The 23,536-nt window shown below is 35.3% G+C and overlaps 2 long non-coding RNA genes across 7 annotated transcripts; one reads left to right on the top strand and one right to left on the bottom strand.

The window, feature by feature from the left end:
* The first annotated feature begins 737 nt into the window (after window positions 1–737).
* Window positions 738–6,954, top strand: LOC105262339 (probable RNA-directed DNA polymerase from transposon BS). 6 transcript variants are annotated; one of them, XR_009344259.1, is made up of 3 exons: window positions 738–6,050; window positions 6,199–6,628; window positions 6,710–6,954. It is a non-coding gene; the product is annotated as a probable RNA-directed DNA polymerase from transposon BS (long non-coding RNA). The 6 variants fall into 6 exon arrangements; XR_009344260.1 differs by having other exon boundaries at window positions 6,241–6,628; XR_009344261.1 differs by having other exon boundaries at window positions 738–6,019; window positions 6,241–6,628.
* LOC131806980 (uncharacterized) lies at window positions 6,711–11,887 on the bottom strand. The gene is made up of 3 exons (XR_009344264.1): window positions 11,782–11,887; window positions 7,132–10,990; window positions 6,711–6,844 (listed from the first exon to the last, which is right to left on the bottom strand). It is a non-coding gene; the product is annotated as an uncharacterized LOC131806980 (long non-coding RNA).
* Between the last annotated feature and the right edge of the window lie 11,649 nt (window positions 11,888–23,536).

The following is a 23,536-nucleotide window of genomic DNA, read 5'->3' on the forward strand; positions in this document are numbered from 1 at the left end:
GAGTTAAAGCAGTGAAATATAATTTTAAATTTATTTTCACGCACATGATTTTACCTATGTACATTATTCACCAAATTTTCTCCGTTTTGTCTTGGTCCGGATGCATGGAGTGGGTGTACTGAGGAAGAATTGCTCTTAAAGGGGGATGATAAGCGTTCCTATTGTACCACTCCGTCCAGAACAGACCTATCATATATATATATATATATATATATATATATACATATATATATATATATATATATATATATATATATATATATATATATATATATATATATATATATATATATATATATATATATATACATATATATATATATATATATATATATATATACATATATATATATATATATATATATATATATATTCTCCGATATATATATATATATATATATATATATATATATATATATATATATATATATATATATATATATATATATATATATATTTTCTCCGATATATATATATATATATATACATATATATATATATATATATATATATATATATATATTTTCTCCGATATATATATATATATATACATATATATATATATATATATATATATATATATATATATATATATATATATATATCGGAGAAAATTTGGTGAATAATGTAGGTAAAATAATGTGCGTGAAAATAAATTTAAAATTATATTTCACTGCTTTGATCTTTCGTTTCGTTTAACACAGGTTTTCTCTCAGAGATAAATTTAACTACATTTCAGTGAGAGTAAATTTATCATGTGTTGGCAACCCTGTTGTGATTAGTTCAAAAAATTGTGGTGCTCCGTGCTTTTGAAAAAAATTAATAGTTATTGCGTTATTAAATTAATTAATCTGGTAAAAAAGTGTTTAAAAGTGTTCAATAGTGATTTGTAACTCAAAGTGATAATTGGTGTAGTGTTTTAAAATCTTGTTTTGTGTTTTAAAGTTATATCAATTTTAAAATTGTGTAGTTTTACATTTTCCTTTTATCCTCTTTCTTTTGTTACATTAGCTAATTAGTTGTTGTAACATTATCGTCTTGTTTTGTTTGTCATCTCAAAAGAGTTGCCAACATTAAAAAAAAAAATAATAAAAAAGAATAAATATAAATAACAAAAATTCCAGCTACAGATCTAATCTTAAATAAATATTTGGAACTTGTGTATTAAAAAAGAAATATATATAATTAAAATAAAGAAAATGTCGTGCCCTTTTGAATTGTGTAATATTGTTGCAGAGGATGAATTGTGTGTTACCTGTTGGTTTTGTCTTAATCAATGGCATGCAAAATGTGCTAGGATTAATGCAAAAGTAGTAGACACAATTAGAAATAATGTTGGTGTTCGTTGGTGTTGTGTGCAATGCAGGAAACTCTCTGCAGACTTTTATAATTTTGTAAAGGAGTTGCAGTCGGAATTAACATCGATGAAAAAAGATTTTTCCTCATTATCACTCCGATTTGAGAATTTCTCTACATTGTTTGAGAAATACCAAGAGTTAGATGAGTTTGTGTCGTCACCGTCAGTTTCTGGACAGAAACGCAAAAGGGCTGCGAAAAAGGCACCAACTAAGGGAATGCCTAGTCGCAAAGCAATAGTTTCTGTTGAGAACACTGTTCCACAACCGGTCTCAGTTAATATCACTGATACAACTGAGACTGGACGTGAACAGTCGTATGCCAGTGTTATTACACACCCAGTTCCGGTAGATAACAGCGGTATAGGTAAAGGGGTAATTAATCCTGATGTTATGAATATTGATAGTGAGGTTTCTAAGAAAACCTCACAATCTACTCGTGACATACAGGAATTATCATTTCCTTCACTTATCACTAGTGATCGTCCCGAGACTGCTACTGGCAAAACTCAACCTGTCCAAAGATCATTATCCATGGCCCCCGCCATAAAAATGATATTTGCAACAAGGCTCTTTATATATCTCCATGACTCACAGTTATGTAATTGAAGAAAGTCAGTCCGACTCATTTAAAACAGTCCTTAATTACAAAAAAACTAATTTTCGAAAACTTAATACCCTCATAACAGCCATACAGATTTAGAATATGTAATTGATAAATTTTATGATATTTTAAATAGATTTAAACTGGAATGTGTTCCAACCACTAGAGTTAAAAATTCAAATAAACATCCATGGATAACCCCTGAGTTATCAAGTTTAAAAAATTCTAAAAATAAGCTTTTTCGTAAATATAAAAAATCAGGCTTAACAATAGACTACACTAATTACTCTGTTGCTAGATCTAAATATACTTTAGAGTCTCGTAGATTGTATAATCTTTACCTAGACAAGATTAAAAATAATGTTAAATCCAATCCTAAATCTTTTTATGATTTTGTTAATCTAAAACGAAAAGTTTCCTCAAAGCCCTCAGTATTGAAATATAACAATAAAGAATTTGTCACAGGCACAGATATTGCTGAATGTTTCGCAGATTTTTTTGCCACAACCTATTCCAGTACATCTTGCCAAATTAAAGACTCGTATCCTTATAAGTTATCACAGGCTGATCAAATTTGTATGCCTTTTCTACAACGTCATGATGTATCCAATAGTCTGCGTAGTTTAAAATCGATTAAATGTCCAGGACCGGATGGCATACCTAATATAATTCTTAAATATTGTTCAGAAACATTAGCACTTCCGTTAACTATATTGTTTAATTATTCACTTAAATTTGGTCACTTTCCTACTTTTTGGAAAAAATCTTATATTATACCTTTACATAAGTCTGGTAGTCTTACTAATGTGTCAAATTATAGAGGAATTGCAAAATTAAGTGCCATACCAAAATTGTTTGAAAAATTAATTACTGCAGTAATTTCACAGAAAATTCAATCTATATTGAGTCCATATCAGCATGGTTTTCGTAGTGGTCTTTCAACTACAACAAATCTTATAGAATTTACGTCAACAGAAATAAAAGGATTTGTTCAGCGTAAACAAACTGATACAATTTATACCGATTTTAGTAAAGCTTTTGATAGGGTTAACCATGAACTCCTAATATATAAATTAAATTATATGGGTTTCAACACAAACTTAGTCAAATGGATATCATCTTACTTACAAAATAGATCACAACTAGTTTTGTTTGAAGGGTATCTATCCAAAACGATTAACGTTCCATCGGGTGTTCCGCAAGGAAGTCACCTTGGACCGGTCCTCTTTCTTTTATTTATCAACGATTTACCTAATTCCATAAATTACTCGAAATTGTTAATGTACGCAGATGATGTTAAATTATTCATTTCCCATAATTGTGATAAACGAGCGAGTTTACTTCAAAACGATTTAGATAGCCTTTTTAAATGGTGCACGTTAAATTGTATGGAGTTAAATTTAAGCAAATGTAAGCATATGTGCTTCTCCAGATCTTCTTCTCTGATATTAAAATATAATATTGACGGTCATTCATTATCAACTGTAGATTCATTTGTTGATCTTAGCCTCTTAATGAATCAAAAATTAAATTTTAATAGCCATGTAATAACAATGGTAAATAAAGCAAATGGTGTTTTAGGTTTTGTTAAACGGTGGGCCAAAGAATTTTCTGATCCATATATAACAAAACAGTTATTTACGTCTCTTGTTAGACCTATATTGGAATACGGTTCTGTTGTATGGGATCCTCAATATGCAACATACTCAGATAAAATAGAATCCGTGCAAAAACAATTTCTGCTATTTGCCTTACGAGGTTTACATTGGAATAGTGATTTTGTTTTGCCTTCTTATTCTAGCAGGCTAAAATTAATTAGATTGCCTACACTTAAAAGCAGACGTATTATGTTGAACTCCATGTTTGTACTAAAAATATTAAATGGTAATATACCCTCAGATTTTCTGATTTCATCTATTAGAATTAATGTTCCGTTTAGATCTAGTAGATACTACCAATTATTATATACTGATTTTCACCGCACGAATTATTCAATGGGCGAACCTCTTAGTAAAATGTGTGTTGACTTTAATTCTGTGTACTGTAATGTAGATTTTGGTATGAGTTTAGAAGTTATTAAATCTAGAATAATTCTATTTTTTTAAACAATTAACATACATGTTTTATTATTTGACAAACTAGCTGATGAATTAAATTCTGTAGCTGGTTTTAAATTTCCTACTGAATTCCCATTATGATGCGGATCATGATGTGTACGCGATCCCTCCGTAAAGGGAGGTCGCCCCCTCGGTCGGCAGGGGTGGGAATGTGAGGCGTGGGAACGTTCGGAAAAAAAAAAAAAAATATAACTCAAAACTGCTTGTTATGGAAAAAATAAAATTTACAGTAATGAAAATTGTATAATGATAAAAATTTTATTTCCATTTTATTGCAATTTCCATTTACAATTGCAAAAACTTTGTTCCAATATCAAATTTGGCATTCAAAACACTGCGCACATAAATACTTTAAAACTGAAACAAACTAATGGAAAATGGTTAAGGATGCACCTTTATGGTGTCCACTTTCGGAAGGACCATCGTAAATGCTCCTAGACCAAATCCCACAATGGCCAGACTTATATTTCATGTGGTGCTCTTAGAATAAATTGGTTTGGACCCACTGTGGAAAAAAGGTTAAGGATGTAACTTTATGGTGTACATTTTCGGAAAGAGCATCGAGAATGCTCCTAGACTTCTTATTTTGAAAGACCAAACCCATCTGGAAATCCCACGGTGGTCAGACTTATATTTCATATCGTCACTGTAGGAGAAATTGGTCTGGGCCCATTGTGGGAAAATGGTTAAGGATGCACCTTGATGATGTCCATTTTCGGAAAGTGTATCGAAAATGCTCCTAGACAACTTATTTTGAAAGGACAAACCCATCTGGTAATTCCACGGTGGCCGGACTTATATGTCATGTGGTCTCCATTGTATTGTTCTTATATTTTTAAGTCAGCTCAAATGTTTTTATTGAAGTTCAACAAAAATCTGCATGGAATCTTTTGTTCATTTTATTTTTATTGGTTGTCCTGTTGCGTTATTGGTGACAAAATGTTGGTTTTTTAGAGTTTCTATTTTTCTGTTCCCATCTCCTTTTAACTTTTTCTCTGTAAGACCATAAAATAATTTTTTTTAAGTTTGCTCTTCTGCTATTTTCGCAACTAACTGGTAAGGGAACTGTTACATTTTTCTAATTAACAGCTTTACCTAAAATTCGACTTGGTGTACAATACTTCGACTTGGTATATAATACCCAAATGATCCAGGTACATCTACAATCTAATAACGTTGGAAAAAATCAGATATATATTTAAAAATAAACCACCTTACAGACATTTATTCATTTATTTTTTTATTATTAATTTCCATTTTCAACACACATAAAAGGAATTTGTTCAATTGTCAATGTTGAAAATCTTCTGCTTTGAAATTACGTACGCTAGATGTATTTCGGTAAAAATTATATAAATACATATGATTAAATTGTGCGGTGAATAACGTCGACACAGGATGTTGACTTTTGGGTAACGCTGTTAACGTAATTTTTAATATAAAAATTTTGGAAATCATATGTAGTGTACATTCATTATTTTCGAATAAAAATTAGGTTTTTGCAACAATAAATGAACAGCGCAATTTATTAAATAATATGTCCTCCTTTCATCATAAAGAATGGAATGTCACTATCAAATATTATATATTTACAATTTGTTAAAATGTTACTCATATTCTTCGTTATTACCATACATTACCACACGCAGCATCAGCAACTAGAAATTGCAACCGTACTATATTTTTACAAAACCATCAAGTTGACAACATTGTAGCCATGATTCAAGTATAAGGTCCCCCTTCCAGCTCAGCTGATTGGATTTTCTCCTCTGATTATGTCCAACACAGGCTAACGCCAACCAAAGTTTTCTAAATGTGGTGCTTTTGTAATTCCAACGACGGCTACGCGAAATGAATCTTTTTTACTGAAAACATAATTTTAATAAACTGGTTAGAATCGGGTTATGCGGATGGAAAGACCCATATCTCTGGACCCGAAAAAGGTATTAACACAAATTGTAGCATTTTGGAAAGGTAAGAGTGCCAGCTATAATTTGGCATCAATTTTGTTGACCCCCATAATGGGCCCTTTTTGGACTTTTTGGGGGTTTTATAAAAAATCCGGGTCCAAAAAATCGATAATTTGACTATAATTTCCGAATCGTGACCACTGGTTGGGTAGGTATTTTCATAAAATACCTATATTGTCTATATCGGGTAATAGGGGCCGTGTCCAGGCCGGGTCTTGAACCCAGATTTTCGGGTCAAAAATGTCAACTGTCAACTCATGAAAATCGAAGAAATTAAAAGTAGCGTTCGCACCCAACGCATTTCTGATCATAGCCATATTAAAGGTTTGGGCATACATGGCGAAGGTGACAAAATGCTGTCCGAGAAGCTGCTGCTATAGTTGTGAATTTAACGAAACACAAGAAAATGCTGGTCTTGTCTCACAGCTGGACGTACTATCAGGTACGGGCAAATTGGTAAATTTACCGAACTGACAGAAAAAGTGGAGGTGGATGATATCTACATTTAGGCCAATAGTGGTGCCGTCAATCGTTATGGACGCAGTGACACCTTTGCAGCGGAATTGGATTTGGAGACCGATGGTTGGTTGTGTTATACGGCAAAACAAATAGTCTACTTTTTTCGATTTTCATTTGTTACCATTTCTTTTACTTTGTTTACAGTGACACTTCACACATTGGCTCACCTCATGGCATTCCCTTGGATTTACCTGATGTATGGATCATCATAGGCACCTTGCCATAGCATTCCAGTGAAATATGGAACAACTCATAATGTTGCGTGCCCAAACGAAGAACCTGCAATTTGAAGAGTCCGCATTTAAACGTCTCAATGAAACCCGCATTGACTAAGATAAGAAAATGTGAACAGACTATCGAGTTAAGAATAAATAATATACAATTATCAATTGTTGCATGTGGTATGTGGAGTTAGATTACTGGATATAATTTTTATGCAGACTAATAAGCAAGTGCAGCGTGTGAAATAGTATATGTTATTGCTTAATATTCACGGAAAACGCTTCTGCGACTGTAATTTTGGGAAATGAACCAGGGTGTTCAGAGAGCGAAGCGATTATGCTTACCACAGCAAACCATCTCATCAACGAGGTTAGTACTTATGTACATATATTTAATTTGAGTGTGTGTGTGTGTTTCAACGACGCGACGCACAATGTTTCAGAAATACATTTTCCTGGCCAAAACCCCATCACCAATTTTTAATTTCAATATGAGATTCGATAGTAAACATATTGAACGTTAGCAAACCAAAAAATTAACTCAAAATATTAAAAGGTGCCGGAGTAGCGAGCTTCTGAAAACGACAATTATCTGTTTTATTATTCCTCAGAAACTACAATTAGGAATGTTAAAGTTTTATTAGGTACATATTTTATATATATTTTTCAATTTCATATTTTCGAAGTCAAGTAGGTAGACTGCGTCATATTAGGTTTAGCTAATTCGTAATGCAAAATAAGATGATTATAGTTGAAAAACATACTAATTTACTAATAGACGTACAAAATATTTTTCCAGGATGGGGAAGTTGAATATTTATATACGCTACGTCGAATTTTAGGTAACGTTATTACCATGGTAAAGTTCAAAAGGTAATGTCATTTCAAATAAGCATATCCATCTCTGCATTTTCTGTAATTTACCTTATCACCCCCTTCCGCATCTCTGTATGTACAATGGATTTAGAAACATATATTTTGACAATGAGATGTTGTCAAATGAATAATTTTGAATAATTGCAAACATATGATTCCATGACCCTACCTTCTTAATTCTACCATGGTTGTTACAAACAAAATTTATTTTCATAGCTGAAATATTTACGTATGACAATATGTCGATGGTATTTACGTATGAAAAATAAATAAACCATGAATGCAGGTGTTTTGCAACATCGTGTAAAAGCCACTCCAGCTTTCGGAAATGCCCAATTTTCTAACGGATCGCTCAAAATTGCCTCTCATCAAATTTAAATACATGAAACCAGCCATACTTGTTTCACTAAAAAATAAATTACCAACCTCAGCCGCCTACAATAGCTTGTGTTTAGTGGTATATTGGATTTTTTTGCAAATTGTCGTTGAAATACATTTTCATCCAAATTTGACAGGCATTGTTCAACACCATGGTCGTACAATCATCCGCATACGTCACGATCTCTATGCCCTCTGGAGGGCGAGGAATGCCGGAAAGGTAGAGGTTAAACAGTTCCGGAGATATCACCCCACCTTGGTGAACTCCCTGTTTCACTCTACGGGCTTTGGACTTCTTGTTCCGGAATTCCACGTACGCCTGGCGTCCACACATATAGTTGATTATCTAACGTTTCAAACTTGGCCGGAGGGTGGTTATCTGCACGTCCTCAAACAGTATGGCATGATCGAGCATATCAAATGCCTTTCATAGGTCAAGGGCTACCAACAGTGTTCTGTCACACGGCTTGTTCTGGTTCAATCCTCTACTAATATCTGTGGAAATGGCGTGTAATGCTGTTGTGTTACTATGTTGTGGACGGAATCCGTGCTGATGGTTGGCAACTGGATAGCTCCCTCTAATGCTGGGGAGGAGTAAAGCCTCAAGAGTCTTAGCTACTGGCGACAAAAGCGAAATCGGCCTGTACGATTCGCCTTTACTGGCATCCTTGCCTGGCTTCAGTAGCGGGACCACCCGGCCCATTTTCCAGGTTTCGGGCACTATGTGGGTGGCTAGCGACAAATTGAGAACTTTCGTTAAGTACTCGACTCCCGGCGTATCCAGCTGCTTCAACATTACCATTGAGATTCCGTCCGGGCCCAACGCTTTGGATGACTTAGCGTTACGGATAACATTTGTAACATCACCCATCGTAAACTGTGGTGGTTCCTCCTAGGCGGAAAAAGAGATCTGAAACGACGTAGTACTCTTCTCCTCGCCCTATCGCTCTCGGGGTGCTCGACAAATTTTCGGTTAAAATATTCCGCGCACCTCTTCGGATCAGTCACCGTTACGTCGTTAAAAGTGACTGAGGTACTATCATCCTTTTTTCCAGGGTTCGAGAGCGACTTAACCGATACCCACAGCTTACTCATATCAGTTCCAATGTTACAGCACTTCAGATGGTCTAGCCACTTTTGCCTCTTATGCTCCTGTACCAACCGGTTGACTTCCTCTGTCAAATCACTGATTCTAGGATCAGTAGGGTTGGTACGACGGAGATCATCACGCTCGTTTGCTAATCCCGCTGCCTCTGCTGGGAAGTTTGGTCTTATCTCGGGTATCCAAGAGAAATGACGGGTTTCCAAGTCACGTCATTTATCAGACAGGGTGACACAATGGTTAAATCTGGCGAACTATGACACTCTTCTGTAAAATGTGGAGCAGTCAATCTGTTCTGCCAACGCTGATCTCCTCTGGTCATTACCTAGGATGGAATGCCACAACTCAGAAGGTTATTGCCTTCCAAAATAGGGTTTACCAGGAATGTCACGTATCGAAATAGTTAGAATTTCGTAATTCAAAGTCGTTCATTTTTGTGTTAGCTTCTTAAGATTTTGTACGATTTGGTGAATTACGATTTCAGTGTAAATATGACAACAATATATATAATCTTTTTAATGTATACTGTCCAGTCTGACCATGTGTTTTTCCTGTGCCCGCCCCTAAAATATTAATTATTGACTAATTAAACAGCATTCCACAATTTTTGTACAAAATTATTTTTTTAGTTTCTTTTTTCTTTATGCTTCAGTTTATTATTCTTAATACCATATTGTTTAGTTTTCACAGATGAATAATTTTTGTTTGACAAAAAAAGTTATTTTCAAGAAAAAAGTAACGTGGCAAAATTTTTGTACAAAATTATTTATTATTTTTTTTTTTGAGTTTCTTTTTTCTTTATGCTTCAGTTTATTATTCGTAATACCACATTGTTTGGTTTTCACAGATGAATAATTTTTGTTGTGGCGAAAAAAGTGACGTGGCAACACTTCGTTAACAATTGCCTTCGTTAATTGAGAAACTATTACAATTTGTCATTAAGACAACATTTTTATTACTTAAAATCATTTGAGAGTGTTTTAATGTCACAGTTGCCACAAAAATACAATTTCACTTGCAAAACCAAAAACGGTTTCAAATCGAAAAATTTTGCGATTTACATTTTTTGAAGAAGGTAAATAGAGAAAGAAGGTAAAATATTAAGCAAGTAACGCGGTTGGCAGCTATTAACAGGCGGGATATACACATTATACAGTTCCACACTTGACTGCTGCCCCATACATTCCATATATGGGTCACTAGAGACTAGCTCAAGCGAGATAGATCTGTATTGAATAGAATGGTGTAACAGGAATGCTAATGCCCCACCTTCACTTCTCTTGGGATCTTCTGCTTTGAAATTACGTACGCTAGATGTATTTCGGTAAAAATTATATAAATACATATGATTAAATTGTGCGGTGAATAACGTCGACACAGGATGTTGACTTTTGGGTAACGCTGTTAACGTAATTTTTAATATAAAAATTTTGGAAATCATATGTAGTGTACATTCATTATTTTCGAATAAAAATTAGGTTTTTGCAACAATAAATGAACAGCGCAATTTATTAAATAATATGTCCTCCTTTCATCATAAAGAATGGAATGTCACTATCAAATATTATATATTTACAATTTGTTAAAATGTTACTCATATTCTTCGTTATTACCATACATTACCACACGCAGCATCAGCAACTAGAAATTGCAACCGTACTATATTTTTACAAAACCATCAAGTTGACAACATTGTAGCCATGATTCAAGTATAAGGTCCCCCTTCCAGCTCAGCTGATTGGATTTTCTCCTCTGATTATGTCCAACACAGGCTAACGCCAACCAAAGTTTTCTAAATGTGGTGCTTTTGTAATTCCAACGACGGCTACGCGAAATGAATCTTTTTTACTGAAAACATAATTTTAATAAACTGGTTAGAATCGGGTTATGCGGATGGAAAGACCCATATCTCTGGACCCGAAAAAGGTATTAACACAAATTGTAGCATTTTGGAAAGGTAAGAGTGCCAGCTATAATTTGGCATCAATTTTGTTGACCCCCATAATGGGCCCTTTTTGGACTTTTTGGGGGTTTTATAAAAAATCCGGGTCCAAAAAATCGATAATTTGACTATAATTTCCGAATCGTGACCACTGGTTGGGTAGGTATTTTCATAAAATACCTATATTGTCTATATCGGGTAATAGGGGCCGTGTCCAGGCCGGGTCTTGAACCCAGATTTTCGGGTCAAAAATGTCAACTGTCAACTCATGAAAATCGAAGAAATTAAAAGTAGCGTTCGCACCCAACGCATTTCTGATCATAGCCATATTAAAGGTTTGGGCATACATGGCGAAGGTGACAAAATGCTGTCCGAGAAGCTGCTGCTATAGTTGTGAATTTAACGAAACACAAGAAAATGCTGGTCTTGTCTCACAGCTGGACGTACTATCAGGTACGGGCAAATTGGTAAATTTACCGAACTGACAGAAAAAGTGGAGGTGGATGATATCTACATTTAGGCCAATAGTGGTGCCGTCAATCGTTATGGACGCAGTGACACCTTTGAAGCGGAATTGGATTTGGAGACCGATGGTTGGTTGTGTTATACGGCAAAACAAATAGTCTACTTTTTTCGATTTTCATTTGTTACCATTTCTTTTACTTTGTTTACAGTGACACTTCACACATTGGCTCACCTCATGGCATTCCCTTGGATTTACCTGATGTATGGATCATCATAGGCACCTTGCCATAGCATTCCAGTGAAATATGGAACAACTCATAATGTTGCGTGCCCAAACGAAGAACCTGCAATTTGAAGAGTCCGCATTTAAACGTCTCAATGAAACCCGCATTGACTAAGATAAGAAAATGTGAACAGACTATCGAGTTAAGAATAAATAATATACAATTATCAATTGTTGCATGTGGTATGTGGAGTTAGATTACTGGATATAATTTTTATGCAGACTAATAAGCAAGTGCAGCGTGTGAAATAGTATATGTTATTGCTTAATATTCACGGAAAACGCTTCTGCGACTGTAATTTTGGGAAATGAACCAGGGTGTTCAGAGAGCGAAGCGATTATGCTTACCACAGCAAACCATCTCATCAACGAGGTTAGTACTTATGTACATATATTTAATTTGAGTGTGTGTGTGTGTTTCAACGACGCGACGCACAATGTTTCAGAAATACATTTTCCTGGCCAAAGCCCCATCACCAATTTTTAATTTCAATATGAGATTCGATAGTAAACATATTGAACGTTAGCAAACCAAAAAATTAACTCAAAATATTAAAAGGTGCCGGAGTAGCGAGCTTCTGAAAACGACAATTATCTGTTTTATTATTCCTCAGAAACTACAATTAGGAATGTTAAAGTTTTATTAGGTACATATTTTATATATATTTTTCAATTTCATATTTTCGAAGTCAAGTAGGTAGACTGCGTCATATTAGGTTTAGCTAATTCGTAATGCAAAATAAGATGATTATAGTTGAAAAACATACTAATTTACTAATAGACGTACAAAATATTTTTCCAGGATGGGGAAGTTGAATATTTATATACGCTACGTCGAATTTTAGGTAACGTTATTACCATGGTAAAGTTCAAAAGGTAATGTCATTTCAAATAAGCATATCCATCTCTGCATTTTCTGTAATTTACCTTATCACCCCCTTCCGCATCTCTGTATGTACAATGGATTTAGAAACATATATTTTGACAATGAGATGTTGTCAAATGAATAATTTTGAATAATTGCAAACATATGATTCCATGACCCTACCTTCTTAATTCTACCATGGTTGTTACAAACAAAATTTATTTTCATAGCTGAAATATTTACGTATGACAATATGTCGATGGTATTTACGTATGAAAAATAAATAAACCATGAATGCAGGTGTTTTGCAACATCGTGTAAAAGCCACTCCAGCTTTCGGAAATGCCCAATTTTCTAACGGATCGCTCAAAATTGCCTCTCATCAAATTTAAATACATGAAACCAGCCATACTTGTTTCACTAAAAAATAAATTACCAACCTCAGCCGCCTACAATAGCTTGTGTTTAGTGGTATATTGGATTTTTTTGCAAATTGTCGTTGAAATACATTTTCATCCAAATTTGACAGGCATTGTTCAACACCATGGTCGTACAATCATCCGCATACGTCACGATCTCTATGCCCTCTGGAGGGCGAGGAATGCCGGAAAGGTAGAGGTTAAACAGTTCCGGAGATATCACCCCACCTTGGTGAACTCCCTGTTTCACTCTACGGGCTTTGGACTTCTTGTTCCGGAATTCCACGTACGCCTGGCGTCCACACATATAGTTGATTATCTAACGTTTCAAACTTGGCCGGAGGGTGGTTATCTGCACGTCCTCAAACAGTATGGCATGATCGAGCATATCAAATGCCTTTCATAGGTCAAGGGCTACCAACAGTGTTCTGTCACACGGCTTGTTCTGGTTCAATCCTCTACTAATATCTGTGGAAATGGCGTGTAATGCTGTTGTGTTACTATGTTGTGGACGGAATCCGTGCTGATGGTTGGCAACTGGATAGCTCCCTCTAATGCTGGGGAGGAGTAAAGCCTCAAGAGTCTTAGCTACTGGCGACAAAAGCGAAATCGGCCTGTACGATTCGCCTTTACTGGCATCCTTGCCTGGCTTCAGTAGCGGGACCACCCGGCCCATTTTCCAGGTTTCGGGCACTATGTGGGTGGCTAGCGACAAATTGAGAACTTTCGTTAAGTACTCGACTCCCGGCGTATCCAGCTGCTTCAACATTACCATTGAGATTCCGTCCGGGCCCAACGCTTTGGATGACTTAGCGTTACGGATAACATTTGTAACATCACCCATCGTAAACTGTGGTGGTTCCTCCTAGGCGGAAAAAGAGATCTGAAACGACGTAGTACTCTTCTCCTCGCCCTATCGCTCTCGGGGTGCTCGACAAATTTTCGGTTAAAATATTCCGCGCACCTCTTCGGATCAGTCACCGTTACGTCGTTAAAAGTGACTGAGGTACTATCATCCTTTTTTCCAGGGTTCGAGAGCGACTTAACCGATACCCACAGCTTACTCATATCAGTTCCAATGTTACAGCACTTCAGATGGTCTAGCCACTTTTGCCTCTTATGCTCCTGTACCAACCGGTTGACTTCCTCTGTCAAATCACTGATTCTAGGATCAGTAGGGTTGGTACGACGGAGATCATCACGCTCGTTTGCTAATCCCGCTGCCTCTGCTGGGAAGTTTGGTCTTATCTCGGGTATCCAAGAGAAATGACGGGTTTCCAAGTCACGTCATTTATCAGACAGGGTGACACAATGGTTAAATCTGGCGAACTATGACACTCTTCTGTAAAATGTGGAGCAGTCAATCTGTTCTGCCAACGCTGATCTCCTCTGGTCATTACCTAGGATGGAATGCCACAACTCAGAAGGTTATTGCCTTCCAAAATAGGGTTTACCAGGAATGTCACGTATCGAAATAGTTAGAATTTCGTAATTCAAAGTCGTTCATTTTTGTGTTAGCTTCTTAAGATTTTGTACGATTTGGTGAATTACGATTTCAGTGTAAATATGACAACAATATATATAATCTTTTTAATGTATACTGTCCAGTCTGACCATGTGTTTTTCCTGTGCCCGCCCCTAAAATATTAATTATTGACTAATTAAACAGCATTCCACAATTTTTGTACAAAATTATTTTTTTAGTTTCTTTTTTCTTTATGCTTCAGTTTATTATTCTTAATACCATATTGTTTAGTTTTCACAGATGAATAATTTTTGTTTGACAAAAAAGTTATTTTCAAGAAAAAAGTAACGTGGCAAAATTTTTGTACAAAATTATTTATTATTTTTTTTTTTTTGAGTTTCTTTTTTCTTTATGCTTCAGTTTATTATTCGTAATACCACATTGTTTGGTTTTCACAGATGAATAATTTTTGTTGTGGCGAAAAAAAGTGACGTGGCAACACTTCGTTAACAATTGCCTTCGTTAATTGAGAAACTATTACAATTTGTCATTAAGACAACATTTTTATTACTTAAAATCATTTGAGAGTGTTTTAATGTCACAGTTGCCACAAAAATACAATTTCACTTGCAAAACCAAAAACGGTTTCAAATCGAAAAATTTTGCGATTTACATTTTTTGAAGAAGGTAAATAGAGAAAGAAGGTAAAATATTAAGCAAGTAACGCGGTTGGCAGCTATTAACAGGCGGGATATACACATTATACAGTTCCACACTTGACTGCTGCCCCATACATTCCATATATGGGTCACTAGAGACTAGCTCAAGCGAGATAGATCTGTATTGAATAGAATGGTGTAACAGGAATGCTAATGCCCCACCTTCACTTCTCTTGGGATCTTTCTTCAATACGTTGCAACCATTTCAACGTTGTAAGCTACAATTTTCATTGAGCTTTGTTTCATTCACCGATGCTATCAAGATATTCCTCCGATTCATAAAATCCACTATCTCATCAATTTTACCTCGGATTCCGTTGCAAATGAATTACAAGAATGATGCACTGTCCGGAATTTCAATAGCAACATGTGATGTTAGGTGCTGCGATAAAGTTTGCTGTTCTGGAGACTGCGGGGAAGTTCTGTACTCCGACGATGACTCAGAAGTTGACAACGAGGTCGTGGACTCAATGGGAACTACGTTTGTACAGCACGATGCAACATAGTCCCTATCGCTATAGTCTCGGAACCGGGTTAAACCGAAACAACTCTTAAAATGCACCCATCCTTCACATCCATTACATCGCTGGCCGAACTGGAGTGTTGATATTTCGTGTCAATCCGGTGTCGTAGAATCCGCTGCCGTGGGATTTCTTATCAACTCTAGAATTATTTGTCAATCTTGGTATTTTGGTAAATAAACAATTGGACGTTTAGATTTTTTAATACGATGGGCCAAAAAATTTTCTGATCCGTATATAACAAAATATTTTTTACGTATTTTGTTAGAAAAATAGAATCTGTGCAAAAACAATTCCTGTTTTTTGCTTTGAGAGATTTTGTATTGCCTTGTTCTACTAGCAGGTTAGAATTGATCAGATTGTAAAGCAGAGTATTATGTTGAACTCAATGATGATATTAAAATATTAAATGGCAACTTATTTTCCTTTTAGTGTAGTAGATACTATCAATTATTATACACCGATTTTCACCGCACGAATTAGATTATGTAATGTTGATTTTAGCATGAGTTTAGAAATTGTAAAATCTAGAATAATAACATATACTTGTATGACTAATTTATAAATATTCTATTATTTTACAAAATAGCTGACGAGGAATATTCTGTAGCTGGCTTCCAATTTCATACTAAATTTCCATCATCATGCGGATTGTGATGAGAACGTGAACACCACGAAAAATGAGGTCCCAGGTGAACTCCTTTTACTTGTGAACTCCCTTTACTCTAGGGATACTGGGCTTCTTATTTCTACATACCACGTACGACTAACGACCACACACATAGTTGACGACCCAATGCCGTTTTCTGGCTTTAGTAGCGGAACAGTTGGAAACAGTTAGGGTGTCTAAAGACAAGTGAAGTTTAGTAAGATTCTGAACTCCTGGTTCATGCAGTTACTTCAAATCAGCATAGAGATTTAGGGCAAGGTCTTCTACCACATGTCCAACATACTCCATTGTAAGTTTTGGTAGTACATCCTTTGGAGAGATCTTACTCGGGGTTCTCTATGAATTTCGCTCCTCTTCAGATCTGTCACTTCTACGCGTTTAATAAAAAAGTATTCGATCTGGTACTGTTGTTGCAATGCTTCACTTGTCTTACCCACGTTTTCAGCTTTGATGATGTTCCGGAAACTTCTATGTATCTGCTACGTTAACATCAGATGGGTTAAGCAGTTGTGAAATTCAATCACGACAAAGGAGCCTAAATAATTGACAGATTGTCAAGTTACATCATTTGTCATACCTGGGGACATGGTCTGTCTGGTGATCTGTCGCAGTCTCCACTTATTCTAGTGGGCGTGTCCTTATTTACTGTGCAAAACGTGGAGCTATCAAATTGGTCAGGCCCTCACTTTATTACTTGGACTAAATGCCATAATTATTGACGTATGTTAAAATTCCCTAACACCAGACGGCTATTGCTCGCCAGAAGTGAATAGATTTTGGACATATAACGCGGGTCGCAGCTTTTTAACAGCGTGATATCCACGTCAAGATCCTTCAAATCGACTGTTTCACACTTGACCTCTACCTCATCATCTACCTAAGGAGCAATCCCTCATCAATACCGTTCATATAATACGAAATCGTACCAAATGTGGTATATTTTAGTACTTTTCGTACCCTTATAGTGGGAATAAATAACAGTTGTGTCCGTTATCGCTTTATACTACCCAAAAAGACTAAACATCGTATTAGAGTTAAAAAAAAAACACTACAAATGTATTCTATAATTCTTCATTATATGTGCAATTTGAAGCATATATTTATTATTTATTTATGACCAATAACGAAAGAAGACAAAACTTCTCGACACCAAGGAACGCTTGTCTTGGGCAGCGTTGAGAATATACCGGAGGTCTGAACGACAACATAAGGAACACTACTTGACACCAAGGAACGATTTTCCTTGAACAGCGTTGAAAAAACACTGGAAATCAGAAAATCACTGGAAATAGCACTACTTGGACTACCTGGAATTTCATTGTAAGTTAACTAATTCAATACAAAAAATGTTAAGGTGAGTGAAGTGCTAGTGAAAAAATAAATGAAAAATAAAACAACGGGCCAATTTAACTTGGGAAAACCGAAAGTCCAAAAATTCGTGAAGATTACGATCAACCCACTTGTGCCGTGTGAAATTACTTTAGATGAGATAAAATCTCTTCCGGAATTTTCCGGACAACAAGGCACCTATGTGTCTTGGCACGAGGCTGCGCACAACGCTTACGAATTATTTAAGAGGTATGATGGCAGTGAACGCCACTATCAAGCAGTAACCATACTATGAAATAAAGTACGGGGTGCAGCCGACGCGTTACCCTCATCATTTAACAAAGTGCTAAATTTTAGTGCAATCATTGCACGACTGTAGTTTACCTATGCGGACAAACGTCCCATCTATTTAATATAACAGGAACTGTCCACACTTAGACAGGGTTCAATGTCATGTTTAGAGTTCTATGACGATGTAGAAAAGAAACTAACGTTATAACGTTAGTCACAAGAAGTACACGCAAATAACGAGCGCTACGCTTTTGCGAAAAATTTCGCAAATAAATCTTATGAAAATTCTAACAATAAAAAGGCAAACTCTGCCCAATCTTTCTCTAATCAAGAACACAATGTGGGACACAAGAATCCACATTATTTGGTTAATAGACAGAAACAGGTTGGCCACTTGCAGCAGTTCACGGGTTATCAGAAACCATATGACAGTGGTAACAAGACGACGCGTGGAGCCTATGGAGGTGGACCCCTCTCCCAATTTAAGCATCCCGTGGATTGATTTTACTGAAAAAGAATGCTGAACTAATTTCATTCCTTTTAGTTCAGGTAGAGGTTTGATATAGCTCTTTGACGCTCCTGTATAGACAAGAAGCTTAGCTTCTCTCCCCCCAATTGACTTTGAAATCCAAGGCAGGAGGGGCTTTGTCCCCAATAAAGTAAGCTCATCATTTTCGTTGTCATCCTCGACCAGTTCCGCTTCTTCTTCGAATGTTAGGTCAGCAAGTAAATCAGGTAGATTATGATCACCATTAAGATGATTTACACGTTGTATTTTTGGTCCTGTGTATCGCCCAGAATTGACAGGTCGTTTCGTCATATTTCCTTGCGGCCTGTAAGTATGATACGTAGGATGCTTAAATTGAGAGAGGGAGGGGTCCACCTCCATAGGCTCCACTCGTCGTCTTGTTACTACTGGCATATGGTTTCTGATAACCTGTGAACTGCTGCAAGTGGCCAACCTGTTTCTGTCTATTAACCAAATAATGTGGATTCTTGTGTCCTACATTGTGTTCTTGATTAGAGAAAGATTGGGCAGAGTTTGCCTTTTTATAGTTAGAATTTTCATAAGATTTATTTGCGAAATTTTTCGCAAAAGCGTAGCGCTCGTTATTTGCTACTACTTCTTGTGACTAACGTTATAACGTTAGTTTCTTTTCTACATTGTCATAGAACTCTAAACATGACATTGAACCCTGTCTAAGTGTGGACAGTTCCTGTTATATTAAATAGATGGGACGTTTGTCCGCATAGGTAAACTACAGTCGTGCAATGATTGCACTAAAATTTAGCACTTTGTTAAATGATGAGGGTAACGCGTCGGCTGCACCCCGCACTTTATTTCATAGTATGGTTACTGCTTGATAGTGGCGTTCACTGCCATCATACCTCTTAAATAATTCGTAAGCGTTGTGCGCAGCCTCGTGCCAAGACACATAGATGCCTTGTTGTCCGGAAAATTCCGGAAAAGATTTTATCTCATCTAGAGTAATTTCACACGGCACAAGTGGATTGATCGTAGTCTTCACGAATTTTTGGACTTTCGGTTTTCCCAAGTTAAATTGGCCCTGAATCGAGGTAATTTTTCTGTCAAATCCTACTCTTTGAGCAGATAATGCTTTGCTCACCTCCGCTTTTATCAACTCACTCACTTGTTCCGCATTCATTTTTTGTTCTATATTTTCTAATTTTAGCTTTTCAAACAAAGTTTCTAGCTCACTCATCTACACTCAATCACTAATTTCCGTTGTTTTATTTTTCATTTATTTTTTCACTAGCACTTCACTCACCTAAACATTTTTTGTATTGAATTAGTTAACTTACAATGAAATTCCAGGTAGTCCGAGTAGTGCTATTTCCAGTGATTTTCTGATTTCCAGTGTTTTTTCAACGCTGTTCAAGGAAAATCGTTCCTTGGTGTCAAGTAGTGTTCCTTATGTTGTCGTTCAGACCTCCGGTATATTCTCAACGCTGCCCAAGACAAGCGTTCCTTGGTGTCGAGAAGTTTTGTCTTCTTTCGTTATTGGTCATAAATAAATAATAAATATATGCTTCAAATTGCACATTTAATGAAGAATTATAGAATACATTTGTATTGTTTTTTTTTAACTCTAATACGATGTTTAGTCTTTTTGGGTAGTATAAAGCGATAACGGACACTACTGTTATTTATTCCCACTATAAGGGTACGAAAAGTATTAAAATATACCACATTTGGTACGATTTCGTATTATATGAACGGTATTGATGAGGGATTGCTCCTTAGGTAGATGATGAGGTAGAGGTCAAGTGTGAAACAGTCGATTTGAAAGAGCTTGACGTGGATATCACGCTGTTAAAAAGCTGTGGCCCGCGTTATATGTCCAAAATCTATTCACTTCTGACGAGCAATAGCCGTCTGGTGTTAGGGAATTTTAACATACGTCAATAATTATGGCATTTAGTCCAAGTAATAAAGTGAGGGCCTGACCAATTTGATAGCTCCACGTTTTGCACAGTGAATAAGGACACGCCCACTAGAATAAGTGGAGACTGCGACAGATCACCAGACAGACCATTGTAATGTTACGATAAATTTATGCATGTGAACTACCCTTGTATTGATCACTTGTAACTAGGCTAAGTAGATCAGCTGATTAACAGCTGTAGTTTTAAGGATTGTTATTGTTATTTTTAAGGATATATTAAGAAAACAAAATCTAGGATAAAGTACCGTTATGTTTTATATATAAGAACGATGAAATTGAAAATAAAGTTCAGAAGTTAGAAAGAGCCTAAACCGGCTTTAAAACTTCAGTAAAATTAAAAAATCAAAAAGCTCTTTTTATTGAGCTGGAAATCGCTGGCAACTAGTTGTGCCTTCGAAAAATTTAAAAACATCTTTTTCTGCCAAGTGGCGTTTGTAAGCGCCGGCAAACAAATTGAGGCAGGGCCCAATTTTCCACACACACATACATGTCTACACAAAAACATCAACCGGTTGCAGGCCAACATTACATGGCGATCCTGCCAAACACGGCATCGAGCAGCAAATCCTGTCATGACACATTACCCCAAGGTCCTAAGAGGTTTAAGAAGAAGAAGAATACAACAGATGAAACATCACAGGAATAATTACAAAAAGCAAAACATAAAATTTACACAAGAAATGCGAATAATGTAAAATTTTATCATAAAAATATAAATTAGAAATTTATTTCACACACAAAGCACAATAAAATATTTTAATTTCACATTTTTATTAATTTTCAAAAAAAAAAAAAAAACACAAGATTACACCACGAATTTACAAGATGTCGATCAAAACAAAATGAAATGATGATCATTGTTAACCGATTGATAAATAATTAGTTTAAAAGTAATTGGTAACCATCATTGTAAAAATACTACTTTTGCAACCCTGTACTCATCAGTTCAATAGTAAGCGACCTTTAAATTTGAAATTTTCATTAAGGATCGTTTACACTGTTCAATTTATTTTAAGTATTAATATTAGTTGCAAAATAATATAAATGGAGATAGAAGCATGCATTAATGAATTAGAAAAATTAAAATTGAATTTAAAGAAAAGTAAAAAATAAGATTTTTTCAAAAAAATACGTTGAAGAAAAATTAGGAAGATTAGAAAAATTGGTCAATGCGGTGAATGATTACCAATGTGAAGATGAGAATGATTATCTTTCAAAAGCGAGATTTAATGAATTGAAAATAGAAATTTCGGTTTTAATTAATGAATTGAATATAAAAGAAGAAATAGTAAATAATAACGTAAATATGGCACAATTCGACATGTCAATGGTTAGCAAAAATTTGCATGTATTTAAAGGCGAATTCTAATATTTAAAAGACTTTATATCTCAAGCAGAATTGCTGCATGATTTGCTACAAGAGCAAGATAAAGAATTATTCATTAAGTACATCTATAATTTCAAGTTATCAGCCCAAGTAAGGAGTATTTTAGGTCGTTCAAACAAGCCAACGACATTTGTACAATTAAAAAAGGCACTGGAAGATGCTTATCCAAACCCAAGAACCCGTCTCAAGAAACCAAGGATGCGATATACAAAGTTAATGAGAGTATGGCATTAAATGTTTTTATGAAAGGGGTTAACGCTGAATATCAGCCAATTTTATTGGCTAACATGCCTTCAAGCTTAAATAAGGCGACCCAAAGATGTATTACAGCTGAGAGAAGTTTAGGTCTGGATACGAAGGATGTATTCTTTGTAAATAGAACAAATAGATCAAATGAACAAAGTAAACCTTACAGAAAAATTTATAGATACAATTATAACGATTACAATAACTCGTACAGAAAAAATTACAATACACGATACAATATCGGTAATCGATGCAGTGATAATTATGGAAATCCAGGTGACCGAAAAAAATTCAGCAATGGTCACAGCAATAATGGCAATAACTATCAAGGAAACAACAATAAGAATGCAGAATATAAAGATATACAGGGCAATGTGAAATACAATAATGGTAAAAATGGCAGAATCAAGCATACGGAAGTCAGAAATTATAAGGCTTTTCCATGTATATGTCAACAGGGAAACTCAGACGGCCGGATGATGGAAGAATTCATCCAGGAGGCCCAAAATTAAAGAAAGATATTCAATGTAACTTTGATGACAAACGCTTTTATTTCGTTGAATTCTAAGGAAAAGCGTTTAACGTTCTTAATAGATACCGGAGCTGATATCTCCATATGCAAACACACATTTTCATACGTGAACAAAACAAATACTGCAAGATTAACTGGCATAACTAAAGAAGCTATTCAATGTATTGGGACTTCAGAACTTATGCTAGAAATTGAAGGAGAGACATTGTGTCATGATTTTTACGTAGTCGCAGATGATTTTCCCATACATACAGATGGAATTATTGGTCGAGATATTTTAGCAAAATATTACTGCAAAATAGACTTTGAAACACACACCATAGCATTTAATATTAATAATAGAGAGATTGTAGTGCCAATGAACGCAAGGCCGGTTCAGCAAAAACAGTTGTTAATACCTGCAAGATCGGAAACGATATTACCACTTGATATGAAAGTAGATGAGGATAGCATAATACTCAATAAGGAAATATCTGAAGGAGTCTTTCTAGCAAATTGTTTGGTTCCTGCTAATGGTAAAGTGCATGTTAAGGTGTTAAATACTACTGATGAAGACGTAAAGTTAAAAGAACTGAATTGTCAAATTAACTCATTAAAAAATTACCATATATATTACTCTAAAGCTACAAAAGAAAAAAAATTATAAAAGGCTTTCTACATTACTTGATGGATTAGACATCGACACAAATGATCCATACGCTATACAATCAATTCGTACAATTCTTGAAGAATTTCAAGATATTTTTCATTTGCCGTTAAGTGTGAACAATTTCTACACTAAAAAAATACAAA

The sequence above is a fragment of the Musca domestica genome, unplaced genomic scaffold (genome assembly GCF_030504385.1).
Source record: "Musca domestica strain aabys unplaced genomic scaffold, Musca_domestica.polishedcontigs.V.1.1 91, whole genome shotgun sequence".
In the NCBI taxonomy this organism is placed as follows: Eukaryota; Metazoa; Arthropoda; class Insecta; order Diptera; family Muscidae; genus Musca; species Musca domestica.